This window comes from Triticum dicoccoides, chromosome 7A (assembly GCF_002162155.2).
Source record: "Triticum dicoccoides isolate Atlit2015 ecotype Zavitan chromosome 7A, WEW_v2.0, whole genome shotgun sequence".
NCBI lineage: Eukaryota > Viridiplantae > Streptophyta > Magnoliopsida > Poales > Poaceae > Triticum > Triticum dicoccoides.
The window spans coordinates 394,580,337-394,595,602 of record NC_041392.1 but is presented as its reverse complement, the minus strand read 5'-3'; positions in this window follow the sequence as shown (position 1 = coordinate 394,595,602).

Genomic DNA, 15,266 nt, shown 5'->3' with positions numbered 1-15,266 from the left:
GTCACACTCGGCAACATAGCGAGCAATGGTTTGCTTTATATTTGGCCACCAGAATCTTCAACGAATGTCTTGGTACATCTTTGTACTACCAGGATGAATAGACAGAGGTGTATCATGAGCTTCTTTCATCGCCTTCTGAGTCATATCCAGGTTTCTCTCCTTACTTGGAACCACCAGGCTACCTTTGAAGAACAAAGCACCAGCATCATCAAGAGTGAAGAATGAGGGCTTTCTTTCTGCGAGGTAGCATTTAATCTTCTCTACTTGAGAGTCATATTCCTGAATCCTCTTGATGGAGTCCAGGAGATCTGGTTCGACAACCTGGGTATTGAGGTAAACCTGGGAAACAACACAGAGGTTCATCTTTCGAAATTTCTTAGGAGGAGGAGCGATTGCACCCGGAGGAACAATATGGAGGTTCGGCTTTCTGAATTCTTCAAAAAGAAGATGCTGAACTTTTTGAACCTCGAGATGGTTACAATAAGGCGTGCGGCTCAAGGCATCAGCCATTACATTAGCCTTGCCGGGAGTATAGGAAATATCCAAGTCAAAATCTGCTACGGTCTCCATCGATCTCTGCTAACGAAGGTTCAAATCTAGTTGAGTAAACAGATACTTCGGACTTTGGTGGTCGGCGAAGATCACGCAACGATTACTGAGAAGGTAATGTCGCCAGTTTTTAGTGCATATATGACTACAGCAAGCTCGAGGTCATGAACTGGATAGTTCTCTTCATGAGGGCATAGCTGACGAGAGGCATAAGCAATAACTCTGCGCTCTTGCATTAGGACACAGCCTAAACCTAGACCTAAAGTGTCGCAGTAAATGATGAAATCCTTTTTGGAATTCGAAGGAGCAAGTACTAGGACAGAAGTCAGCTTATCCTTGAGAGCCTGGAAACTTTCCTGACACTTTCCTGTCCATTCAAACTTGATGCCTTTATGAAGCAGGCCAGTCAGGGGCTTGGCGATCTTGGAGAAGTTCTCGACGAATCGACGGCAGTAGCTGGCGAATCCGAGAAAACTTCTGACCTGTTTGACATTCTTTGGAGGATTCCAATCAAGAATAGCCTGAGCTCGCTCTGGGTTGAAGGCAATGCCATCCTTAGAGATGACATGCCCAAGGTAGGTTACTTCGGAAAGCCAGAATTCACACTTGGAATACTTAGCATAAAGTTGATGCTCTCATAGATTTTCTAGAACAAGTCGAAGATGTTCAACATGTTCTTCTTTGTTCTTGGAGTATACAAGAATATCGTCCGAATAAACCACGATGAACTTGTTGAGGTATTCCATGAATATATAGTTCATCGGGCGATAGAATTGAAGGAAATATGCCCTAAAGGCAATAATAAAGTTGTTATTTATATTTCCTTATATCATGATAAATATTTATTATTCATGCTAGAATTGTATTAACCGGAAACTTAGTACATGTGTGAATACATAGACAAACAGAGTGTCCCTAGTATGCCTCTACTTGACTGGCTCGTTAATCAAAGATGGTTAAGTTTCCTAGCCATGCACATGTGTTGTCATTTGATGAACGGGATCACATCATTAGAGAATAATGTGATGGACAAGACCCATCCGTTAGCTTAGCATAATGATTGTTCAGTTTTATTGCTACTGCTTTCTTCATGACTTATACATGTTCCTCTGACTATGAGATTATGCAACTCCCGAATACCGGAGGAACACCTTGTTTGCTATCAAACGTCACAACGTAACTGGGTGATTATAAGTATGCTCTATAGGTGTCTCCAATGGTGTTTGTTGAGTTGGCATAGATCGAGATTAGGATTTTTCACTCCGTCTATCGGAGATGTATCTCTGGGCCCTCTCGGTAATGCACATCACTATAAGCCTTGCAAGCAATATGATTAATGAGTTAGTTGCGGGATGATGCATTACAGAACGAGTAAAGAGACTTGCCGGTAATGAGATTGAACTAGGTATTGAGATACCGATGATCGAATCTCGAGCAAGTAACATACCGATGATAGAGAGAACAACGTATGTTGTTATGCGGTTTGACCGATAAAGATCTTCCTAGAATATGTAGGAACCAATATGAGCATCCAGGTTCTGCTATTGGTTATTGACCGGAGATGAGTCTCGGTCATGTCTACATAGTTCTCGAACCCGTAGGGTCCGCACGCTTAACGTTCTATGACGATTTGTATTATGAGTTATGTGATTTGATGACCGAAGTTTGTTCGGAGTCCCGGATGAGATCGGGGACATGACGAGGAGTCTTGAAATGGTCGAGGCGTAAAGATCGATATATTGGAAGGCTATATTCGGACATCAGAAAGGTTCCGAGTGATTCGGGTATTTTCCGGAGTACCGGAGAGTTACAGGAATTCGTATTGGGCCTTAATGGACCATACGGGAAAGGAGAGAAAGGCCTCAAGGGTGGCCGCGCCCCTTCCCCATGGACTGGTCCGAATTGGACCAGGGAAAGGGGGCGCCCCCTTCCTTCCTTCTCCTTCTTCCTTCCCTTTTTCCTATTCCATGTGGGAGGTGGAATCCTACTAGGACTAGGGAGTCCTAGTAGGACTCCACACTTTGGGCGCGCCCTATGAGGGTCGGCCTCCTCCTCCCTCCATCCTTTATATACGTGGCCAGGGGGCAGCCCATAGACACACAAGTTGATCATTGATCCCTTAGCCGTGTGCGGTGCCCCCCTCCACCATAATCCACCTCGGTCATATCATAGCGGTGCTTAGGCGAAGCCCTGTTCCGGTAGCAACATCATCACCGTCATCACGCCGTCGTGCTGACGAAGCTCTCCCTCGACACTTAGCTGGATCAAGAGTTCGTGGGACGTCACCGAGCTGAACGTGTGCAGATCACGGAGGTACCGTACTTTCGGTACTAGGATCGGTCGGATCATGAAGACGTACGACTACATTAACCGCGTTGTCATAATGCTTCCGCTTACGGTCTACGAGGGTATGTGGACAACACTCCTCCCCCTCTCGTTGCTATGCATCACCATGATAGATCTTGCGTGTGCGTAGGAAATTTTTTGACATTACTGCGTTCCCCAACAGTGGCATCCGAGCCAAGTCTATGCGTAGATGTTATATGCACGAGTAGAACACAAAGGAGTTGTGGGCGTGGGTACATACATATTGCTTGCCGTCACTAGTTGATTCTTGATTCAGCGGTATTGTTGGATGAAGCGGCTCAGATCGACATTACGTGTACGCTTACACGAGACTAGTTCTACCAACGTGCTTCGCACACAGGTGGCTGGTGGGTGTCAGTTTCTCCAACTTTAGTTGAATCGGATTCAATGAACAGGGTTCTTTCTGGAGATCAAAAAGCAATCACTATACCGCGTTGTGGTTTTTGATGCGTAGGTAAGAACGGTTCTTGCTCAGCCCGTAGCAGCCACGTAAAACTTGCAACAACAAAGTAGAGGACATCTAACTTGTTTTTGCAGGGCATGTTGTGATGTGATATGGTCAAGACATGATGAGATATAAATTGTTGTATGAGATGATCATGTTTTGTTAAAGTTGTCGGCAACTGACAGGAGCCTTACGGTTGTCTCATTATTGCATAAGATGCAAGCGCTATGTAATTGCTTTACTTTATCGCTATGCGATAGCAATAGTTGCAAAAGCAATAGTTGGCGAGATGACCATGTGATGACACATTGATAAAGATCAAAGAGATGGAGATCATTGTGTCATGCCGGTGACGATGGAGATCATGACGGTACTTTGGAGATGGAGATCAAAGGCACAAGATGATGATAGCCATATCATGTCACATGTTTTGATTGCATGTGATGTTTATCTTTTATGCATCTTATTTTGCTTAGTACGTCAGTAGCATTTATAAGATGATCCCTCACTAAATTTCAAGGTATATGTGTTCTCCCTGAGTATGCACCATTGCGACAGTTCTTCGTGCTGAGACACCATGAGATGATCGGGTGTGATAAGCTCTACGTTCACATACAACGGGTGCAAGCCAGTTTTGCACACGCAGAATACTCGGGTTAAACTTGATGAGCCTAGCATATGCAGATATGGCCTCGGAACACTGGAGACCGAAAGGTCGAACGTGAATCATATAGAAGATATGATCAACATAGTGATGTTCACCATTGAAAACTACTCCATCTCACGTGATGATCGGACATAGTTTAGTTGATATGGATCACGTGATCACTTAGATGATTAGAGGGATGTCTATCTAAGTGGGAGTTCTTAAGTAATATGATTAATTGAACTTTAATTTATCATGAACTTAGTCATGATAGTAATTGCATATCTATGTTGTAGATCAATAGCTTGCCATGTAGCTTCCCGCTTAATTTTGATATGTTCCTAGAGAAAAAGAAGTTGAAAGATGATAGTAGCAATGATGCGGACTTGTCCGTGATCTGAGGATTATCCTCATTGTTGCACAAAGGAATTATGTCCTTGATGCACCGCTAGGTGATAGACCTATTACAGGAGCAGATGCACACGTTATGAACATTTGACAAAGCTCGGTATGATGACTAGTTAATAGTTTAGTGCACCATGATTTACGGCTTAGAACTGGGACTTCAAAAACATTTTGAATGCCACAGAACATATAAGATGTTCTAAGAGTTGAAATTGGTATTTCATACTCATGCCCGTGTCGAGAGATATGAGACCTCTGACAGTACGTTGCCTACAAGATGGAGGAGAATAGCTCAACTAGTGAGTATGTGCTCAGATTGTCTGCGTACTACAATTGCTTGAATCAAGTGGGAGTTAATCTTCCAGATAAGATAGTAATTGATAAAGTTCTCTAGTCACTATCACCAAGTTACTAGAACTTAGTGATGAACTATAATATGCAAGGGATGACGAAAACTATTCCCGAGCTCTTCGTGATGCTAAAATCGACGAAGGTAGAAATCAAGAAAAGTATCAAATGTTGATGGTTGACAAAACCACTAGTTTCAAGTAAAAGGGCAAGGGAAAGAAAGGGGACTTCAAAAAGAATGGCAAGCAAGTTGCCACTCCCATGAAGAAGCCCAAAGATAGACCCAAGCCTGAAACTGAGTGCTTCTACTGCAAAGGAAATGGTCACTGGAAGTGGAACTACCTTAGATACTTAGCGGATAAGAAGGGTGGCAAAGTGAACAAAGGTATATTTGATATAGATGTTGTTGATGTGTACTTTACTAGTGTTTATAGCAACCCATCAGTGTTTTATACTGGTTCAGTTGCTAAGAGTAGTAACGCGAAACGGGAGTTGCAAAATAAATAAAGACTAGTTAAGGGCGAGGTGATGATGAGAGTTGGAAGTGATTCCAAGGTTGATAAGATCACCATCGCACACTCCCTTTACCTTCGGGATTAGTGTTGAACCTAAAATAAATGTTACTTGGTGTTTGCGTTGAGCACAAATATGATTGGATCATGTTTATTGCAATACGGTTATTCATTTTAAGTCAAAAAATAATTGTTGTTCTATTTACATGAATAAAACCTTCTATGGTCATACACTCAATATAAATGGTTTATTGAATCTCGATCATAGTAATACACATATTCATAATATTGAGCCAAAAGATGCAAAGTTAGTAATGATAGTGCAACTTATATGTGGCACTGCTGTTTAGGTCATATTGGTGTAAAGCGCATGAAGAAACTCCATGCTGATGGACTTTTGGAATCACTTGATTATGAATCACTTGATGCTTGCGAACCATGCCTCATGGGCAAGATGACTAAGACTCCGTTCTCCTGAACAATGGAGCGAGCAACTGACTTATTGGAAATAACATATACTAATGTATGCGATCCGATAAGTGTTGAGGCTCGCGGTGGGTATCGTTATTTTATGACCTTCACATATGATTTGAGAAGATATGGGTATATCTACTTAATGAAACATAAGTCTGAAACATTTGAAAAGTTCAAAGAATTTCAGAGTGAAGTGGAAAATCGTCGTAACAAGAAAATGAAGTTTCTACGATCTGATCATGGAGGCGAATATTTGAGTTACGAGTTTGGTCTTCATTTGAAACAATGTGGAATAGTTTCGCAACTCACGCCACCTAGAACACCACAGCATAATGGTGTGCCCGAATGTTGTAGTCGTACTTTATTGGATATGGTGCGATCTATGATGTCTCTTACCGATTTACCACTATCGTTTTGGGGTTATGCATTAGAGACAGCTGCATTCACGTTAAATAGAGAACCATCTAAATCCGTTGAGATGACACCGTATGAACTATGGTTTGACAAGAAACCAAAACTGTCATTTCTTAAAGTTTGGGGTTGCGATGCTTATGTGAAAAAGTTTCAAACTGATAAGCTCGAACCCAAATCGGAGTAGTGCGTCTTCAAAGGATACGCAAAAAGAAAATGTTGGGTACACCTTCTATCACAGATCCGAAGGCAAGATATTTTGTTGCTAAGAATGGATCCTTTCTAGAGAAGGAGTTTCTCTCGAAAGAAGTGAGTGGGAGGAAAGTAGAACTTGATGAGGTAATTGTACCTTCTCCCAAATTGGAAAGTAGTTCATCATAGAAATCAGTTCCGGTGATTCCTACACCAATTAATGAGGAAGCTAATGGTGATGATCATGAAACTTCAGATCAAGTTACTACCGAACCTCATAGGTCAACCAGAGTACGGTCCACACCAGAGTGATACAGTAATCTTGTTCTGGAAGTCATGTTACTAGATCATGACGAACCTACGAACTATGAGGAAGCGATGATGAGCCCAGATTCCGCAAAATGGCTTGAGGCCATGAAATCTGATATGGGATCCATGTATGAGAACAAAGTATGGACTTTGATTGACTTGCCCGATGATCGGTGAGTCATTGCGAATAAATGGATCTTCAAGAGGAAGACAGACGCTAATAGTACTGTTACTATCTACGAAGCTTGAATTGTCGCAAAAATGTTTTCGACAAGTTCAAGGTGTTGACTACGATGAGATTTTCTCACTCGTATCCATGCTTAAAAGTCTGTCCAAATCATGTTAGCAGTTGCCACATTTTATGAAATCTGGCAAATGGATGTCAAAATTGCATTCCTTAATGGATTTCTTAAAGAAGAGTTGTATATGATGCAACCAAAAGGTTTTGTCGATCCTAAAGGTGCTAACAAAGTGAGCAAGCTCCAGGGATCCATCTATGGACTGGTGCAAGCATCTCGGAGTTGGAATATATGCTTTGATAAAGTGATCAAAGCATATGGTTTTATACAGACTTGCTGTGAAGCCTGTATTTACAAGAAAATGAGTGGGAGCACTACAACATTTCTGATAAGTATATGTGAATGACATATTATTGATCAGAAATAATGTAGAATTTTCTGGAAAGCATAAAGGAATGTTTGAAAGGAGTTTCTCAAAGAAACACCTCGGTGAATCTACTTACATATTGAGCATCAAGATCTATAGAGATAGATTAAGACGCTTGATATATTTTCAATGAGTACATACCTTGACAAGATTTTGAAGTAGTTCAAAATGAAACAGTAAAAGAAGGAGTTCTTGCCTGTGTTGCAAGGTGTGAAGTTGAGTAAAGACTCAAAACCCAACCACGGCAGAAAATAGAAAGAGAATGAGAAGTCATTCCCTATGTCTCAGACATAGGTTCTACAAAGTATGCTATGTTGTGTACCAGACCTATTGTGTACCTCACCATAAGTTTGGCAAGAGGGTACAATAGTGATCCAGGAGTGGATCACTGGACAGCGGTCAAAAATATCCTTAGCTGAATAAGGAAATGTTTCTCGGTTATGGAGGTGACAAAGAGTTCGTCGTAAAGAGTTATGTCGATGCAAGCTTTGACATCGATCTGGATGACTCTAAGTCTTGGTCTAGATACATATTGAAAGTGGGAGCAATTAGCTAGAGTAGCTCCGTGTAAAGCATTGTAGACATGGAAAATTTGCAAAATGCTTACGGCTCTGAATGTGGCAGGCCCGTTGACTAAATTTCTCTCACAAGCAAAACATGATCACTCTTTGGGTGTTAATCACATAGCGATGTGAACTAGATTATTGACTCTAGTAAACCCTTTGGGTGTTAGTCACATGGAGATGTGAACTAATCACATAAAGATGTGAACTATTGGTGTTAAATCACATGACGAGGTGAACTAGATTATTGACTCTAGTGCAAGTGAGAGACTGAAGGAAATATGACCTAGAGGCAATAATAAAGTTGTTATTTATATTTCCTTATATCATGATAAATGTTTATTATTTATAGTAGAATTGTATTAACCGGAAACTTAGTACATGTGTGAATACATAGACAAATAGAGTGTCCCTAGTATGCCTCTACTTGACTAGCTCGTTAATTAAAGATGGTTAAGTTTCCTAGCCATGCACATGTGTTGTCATTTGATGAACGGGATGACATCATTAGAGAATAATGTGATGGACAAGACCCATCCGTTAGCTTAGCATAATGATTGTTCAGTTTTATTGCTACTGCTTTCTTCATGACTTATACATGTTCCTCTGACTATGAGATTATGCAACTCCCGAATACCGGAGGAACACCTTGTGTGCTATCAAACGTCACAACGTAACTAGGTGATTATAAATATGCTCTATAGGTGTCTCCAATGGTGTTTGTTGAGTTGGCATAGATCGAGATTAGGATTTTTCACTCCGTCTATCGGAGAGGTATCTCTGGGCCCTCTCGGTAATGCACATCACTATAAGCCTTGCAAGCAATATGATTAATGAGTTAGTTGCGGGATGATGCATTACAGAACGAGTAAAGAGACTTGCCGGTAATGAGATTGAACTAGGTATTGAGATACCGATGATCGAATCTCGAGCAAGTAACATACCGATGACAGAGAGAACAACGTATGTTGTTATGCGGTTTGACCGATAAAGATCTTCCTAGAATATGTAGGAACCAATATGAGCATCTAGGTTCTGCTATTGGTTATTGACCGGAGATGAGTCTCGGTCATGTCTACATAGTTCTCGAACCCGTAGTGTCCGCACGCTTAACGTTCTGTGACGATTTGTATTATGAGTTATGTGATTTGATGACCGAAGTTTGTTCGGAGTCCCGGATGAGATCGGGGACATGACGAGGAGTCTCGAAATGGTCGAGACGTAAAGATCGATATATTGGAAGGCTATATTCGGACATCGGAAAGGTTCCGAGTGATTCGGTTATTTTCCAGAGTACCGGAGAGTTACGCGAATTCATATTGGGCCTTAATGGGTCATACGGGAAAGGAGAGAAAGGCCTCAAGGGTGGCCGCGGCCCTTCCCCATGGACTGGTCCGAATTGGACTAGGGAAAGGGGGTGCCCCCTTCCTTCCTTCTCCTTCTTCCTTCCCGTTTTCCTATTCCATGTGGGAGGTGGAATCTTATTAGGACTAAGGAGTCTTAGTAGGACTCCACACTTTGGGCGCGCCCTATGAGGGTCGGCCTCCTCCTCCCTCCATCCTTTATATAAGTGCCTTGGGGACAGCCCATAGACACACAAGTTGATCATTGATCCCTTAGTCGTGTGCAATGCCCCCTCCACCATAATCCACCTCGGTCATAATGTAGCGGTGCTTAGGCGAAGCCCTGTTCCGATAGCATCATCATCACCGTCATCACGCCGTCGTGCTGACGAAGCTCTCCCTCGACACTCAGCTGGATCGAGAGTTCGTGGGACGTCATCGAGCTGAACGTGTGCAGATCGCGGAGGTGCCGTACTTTCGGTACTAGGATCGGTCAGATCATGAGGACGTACGACTACATTAACCACGTTGTCATAATGCTTCCGCTTACGGTCTACGAGGGTACGTGGACAACACTCTTCCCCTCTCGTTGCTATGCATCACCATGATAGATCTTGCGTGTGCGTAGGAAATTTTTTGAAATTACTGCGTTCCCCAACAAGAATGTCGTTGGAGCATTGGTTAATCCGAAAGACATGATAGTGTACTCATAAGAACCATATTGAGTAATGAAGGCGGTCTTTGAAATATCCTCTTCACGAACACGGATCTGGTGGTAACCCAACCTCAAGTCGAGTTTAGAGAATACTGATGAACCAGTCAGTTGATCATATAGATCATTGATCGGAGGAAGCGGATATTTGTTTTGGATAGTTGCTTGGTTGATAGGACGGTAGTCTTGGACCAAACGGTTCGTTTCATCCTTCTTATTCACAAAGAGAGAAGTTGCTCCCCAAAGAGAGGAACTTGGACGAATGAATCCATTGCGAAGATTTGTCGATTTCCTCCTTAAGTTCAAGGAGTTCAAGAGGTGGCATCTTGTAGGGTCGTTTGGCGATAGGAACGGTGCCTGGTTTCAAGTCGATGATGAACTCGACAGCCCGAGCAGGAGATATCCCTAGGGGTTCTTCTGGAAAGACATCTTGGAAGTCGTAAATGACTGGAATGTGTTCAATTCTCTCAAGTGGTGATGCGTTCAACGCATTCAAGGAATAAAGCCATGCCTCGACATTTTGAACCAGACGATCGTGGTAGCTTACTATCTCATCTGAAGGGTGTAAGAGGTGGACAGTTTTGGTGGCGCAAACGATAGAAGTAGTATGCGATTTCAACCAATCCACTCCCGGAATGAGGCCTATATTGGAAGACTTCAACATAACGGGGGAGGCATGAAATTCCAACCCTTCTATTTCAATGATGACATTGTGGCTAACCATGGTGGTTTGTCATTGGCCCACGGGGGTGTGTACCAATATCGGAGTGCTCATCTCTATTTAATGCCATGCATGAATGCAAAATCTTGTGACATGAAAGAATGTGTTGCTCCTGTATCAAATAAAATAGAAGCTGGTATTGAATTAACAAGGAGAGTACACAGCACAGTTGCAGGCTAGTCTTGAGCTTCATTCGGATCGATGTTGTTAGCATGACCACGACCATGAGGCCTGGCATTGTTGTTGCGGGGCTGATTGTTACCACGACCAGTTGGTGGAAGTGCTAGCTGGTACTGACTCTTAGGGCAGTTCCTGGAACGGTGACCTGGAAGGCCACACTTGAAGCACAGACCATCATTGGGATTTGGAGCAGGAGCTCGAGGTGGTGCAGCTGAAAGTCTTGGCTGCCTAGGTGGTGGAGGAGGCAGACGTGGTGCAATATAAGACGGTCTTGGAGCAGGTGCAGTTGGACGGTACATACTATTGGGAATCCATATCTGACGCCTCTGCGAGGGCGGGCCCGATGAGCCAACGTCACGGTTGTGCCTAAGGGATCCCTGGTGTTCCTGCAGACTAGTTTCGACCTGGATGGCCTTATTCACCAAGGTGGTGAAATCAGCAAAGTCATGCACAAGTAGCGCAAGCTTGAATCAGGGTGAAGTCCATCACAAAACTTTTCTTGCCTACGAGCATCAGTAGCAATGTCTTCTTCAGCATAATAGGACAATTCAAGAACTCCCGCTGATATGCATCCACAACCTTGTTGCCCCGGGTGAGGTTGCGGAACTTGCGCTTTTTCCTGTCTATAATTCCCTAAGGAATGAAGCGGGCACGAAAGGCAACTTGGAAATCCGGCCAAGAGATGGTTGTTCCAACAGGTAGTGAACGCTTGTGGCTATCCCACCATTGAGCGGCGGGACCATTCAGATAGTAGGACGCAAAAGTGACATGGTTCACAAGAGCAACACTAGCAGACTCCATCTCATAAGTGAAGTCACGAAGCCAGTCATCAGCATCCAGAGGCTGTGTTAAGCTGCGGTAGATGGCAGGGTTGAGGCGTGCAAAGTCTTGTAGAGTTACTAGGGTTGGCTGCTGATTCATATCAGGGCGCGGGAACTGAGCCATGACTCCTTCCATGAACTGACGATTTAGCTTAAACTGATGTATCATTCCGGCCATGAATTCGGGCGGTGGTGGATCGTTGGCACCATGGCCACGACTAGCGGGCCTAACCATCCTACTAGAAGGTAATAGGGGTAGTTTAGCATTGAGCAATTCCAGATAATATGAATCATTCTGTAACATCCCAAAATTCTAAATTTTGGAATGTTATATTAAATAAATTATTATGATTGTTTGTTTGATTGTTGTGTGATTGATTGTGTGAAAATGATAGGAAATTGAAAACTTTTTGAAAGTTGAATGAGAGGGAATAAAAGGACTTTCCCAAAACTTTGCATCTTGCATTTTGATCTTCCTGAATTCAAATTAATTTCATCACAAAACCCTAGAGTGAAGATGATATGACTTCTTCCATTTAAAGAAATGAAAAGGGGTTTGAAAATGATTTGAATTCCATTTTGTAATATTTTAAATTTAGAAAGTTTAAGCAGCTCAATGAGTTCATGAGGGAAGATAAAATGACTTCTTCATATTTGAAGAAAGAGAGTTGGAAGTTTCAAAGAAATAAAATGGAAGTCACTTTGAAGTTATTTGAAACCCATTTTCCATTCGAAGTTGTTTGAAATTCCAAATTTAAATCCAACTGGGAGTTATTTGAGTTTCTTTTCAAAATATTTTCTCCTAAAAATAAATAAATGGAAATAAGGGTAAAATGATTCCCTTTAATGGAAAATTAGGAGAAAATAAATTTGAAATCATTTTGCTATTTTAAAAATGATTTTTATTGATTTTAAATGCAACAGTGGCACTGTTTGACTTTTATGAATTTTTATGGAATTTATTTGAACTTTAAAAATAGTTCATCTTATTCTTGGCAATTTTTTGAACATTTCAGTATATAATATGCCTATGTTTTTTTATTCTGCTACAGTTCCTTTGTGTTTTTTTAAAAAAAAAACACACCACCTGGACCGTGGCCAGCTCAGCCCAGGAGCACCCCGCGGCCCAGCCAGCCGTTGGCCAATTCGGCCCAGGGCAAGCGCCCGAGCGCCCTCGCACGCCCGACGTCCCCCTCTCGCAGCTGCCAGGAGGGCCCCACCCCGTCGTCCCCAACCTCCCGCTCCTCCTGCTGGATGAGCACGCGCACGCAACCGCCGGCCGAAGCTCTAGGGATAGAGCTTATCCCTCACTCTCGAGCCCTCTCTCCGCGCCTATAAGAAGCCCTCGACCCCCTCCCTCTATTCAGCTAACCCGTTCGTCACCACGCCCCTCGCATCGCTCGTCGTAGCCACTTGGATCTCGCCGGAGCCGTGCTAGTTCACCGGAGGATTTCATCGCCCGTGAGCCACCCCGGCCTCCATCGACTACGTCTTTTTGTTGCCCGAGTCCGCACGCGTCGAGTTGACACCTTCTTTTGCCTTCTAGGTCACCGGAGACGCCGCCCCGACACGCGGCGCTCTCGCTGGAGCACCGGAGCTCCGCCGCCTCCCTCCGCTCGTCGCTGGCCACCCCACCGCCCGCCGACCCCACCAGCACGCCGCCCATGCCGCGCCCGATCTCCCCGACCCCTTCGTCGCCGCTGAGGACCGCCGGAGACGCCGCCATGTCCGTCGTCCGCCGCCTGAAGCCAGCGCTGCCGTCTCCAGATGTCGCCGTCGCTTCTGTAAGGCAACCCCTCCCCGTTCGTTTAGTTTTTTTGTATTTATAGATCGATTTGTTTTAGTTCGGTTAACCGTGGTTTTAGTTAAACCGGTCTCCGGTTTTTTTATTTAGCCGCGGTAGTTGTTTTTATTATTCAGTGGTCGTTCACCGTATAGCTACCGCAGTGCACACTCTCTGGCCTTTCACATTGCGCCACATGGCCAGGGGCCTATTTGCAGTTATTTCTTTTTTTGTTTAGTCCCTGAGTTTTACAGATTAGTAACCGTAACTCCAAATTCGACGAAACCAGCGGCAAAATGTTCGTCTCGAATAGCTTTATCCAGAGAACCAACTTTGAAAACTTTTGGCCAATTTCAAATTTGAATTTATTCAGATTTGAATTCAAACTTCAACTGGCCATATCTCCTAAACCGTAGCTCCGATTGATGTGATTCTTTTTACACCGTGTCACCGTTGCCAACCCCTATCACCTGGACCATTGTCACACTAATTTTCACACACTTAGGATCTGTATAGTAGTTTTACTCGTATGCCTTGTATGCACTATGCTTCACGTCACAAATTCTGAACCACATGCCTAGGTTGTGTTGCATTTAGGATATTTCCATGCTAGTTAAGTGTGTTGAATGTTCATTTGGTTTTCCCAGACTTTTGCTTTGCATGTTCTTCTTGGTTCTCTGAAATGATTGCTTATGTGAGTGCAATGTTTGACCTTATAGATTTTCATCGGAGAGTGACGAATAGCTCTATTAAGTAAATTTCTGAGAGCCATATAATCTTCATCAACTATTACCAGGCAAGTTCACATTTGACCATTCTTCCAATTACCTATGTTTTATATTATGCACTTAGTCCTTTTGTGGTAGGATTGCATGGTAGGATTTATTGTTGCCAGATGGCTATGCCGTTACCTAGTAGTCCATTGAGGTAGGTTTGGACCATATATCTTTGTCACCACCGCGTAAATTTAATTTTGCCTCGCCAATGTAGACGTGGATTGGGAAGTGTTCATTGTGAGAGATGAGTGACAAAGTAGTAAGTAGAACCAAGATAACTTAATGAACTACCTGGGCGGAGGTTTGGTTTGAATGGTGGCAAAGTACAGTGGGAGCATGCATGGGAAATCCATGGTGGTGCACCACTAGTGGTCCGTCCGCCCAGGCTCAAAGAGATCAATCGTATTCTCACGTCTAGAAGCTTACGTGTGCAGCCACAACCCAATATGGGCTCTGGCTTAGTTGAGTAGATAGTGTGACCCCTTCCAGGATGGGCTAGCAGATGTAGAATGATGTAGGTGTACCGGCCTATCCGTGGGTTAAGGGGAAACATTTTCGAAAGGCTATGTCTCGGTCATCCTGTTCTCAAACGCCAGGCAGTGCGAGAACTCCAAGGGATGCGGTCGAGTCTTGTGAGGGAAAGTGTGCAAACCTCTGCAGAGTGTTAAAACCTAATCGATTAGTCGTGTCCCCGGTTACGGACAACTTAAGCATCTAGTAGTGAAAATGCTAGGAGATCTCATCACTCTTAATTAAACAGTTGGGTTTTAAATGAAACCTTGAGAATGGATTAAGTTAGGTTTACCAACTCACCCTATGCTGTAAAGTAGTGGTAGAATAATATCTTTTATTCTAGGAAAAAACTAGCTTTATGCAAAAACTAAACTTAGAGCTTTCCACCAGCCAAATTGCACGTATAAATAGGTTCATTATTTTTATGATGTGACTTGCCAGTACATTCAATGTACTGACCTACAGGGTTGCAACATCTTATGTTGCAGGAATTTTCTACGACGAGTAAGAGTTACGTTGTAGGGTTACGG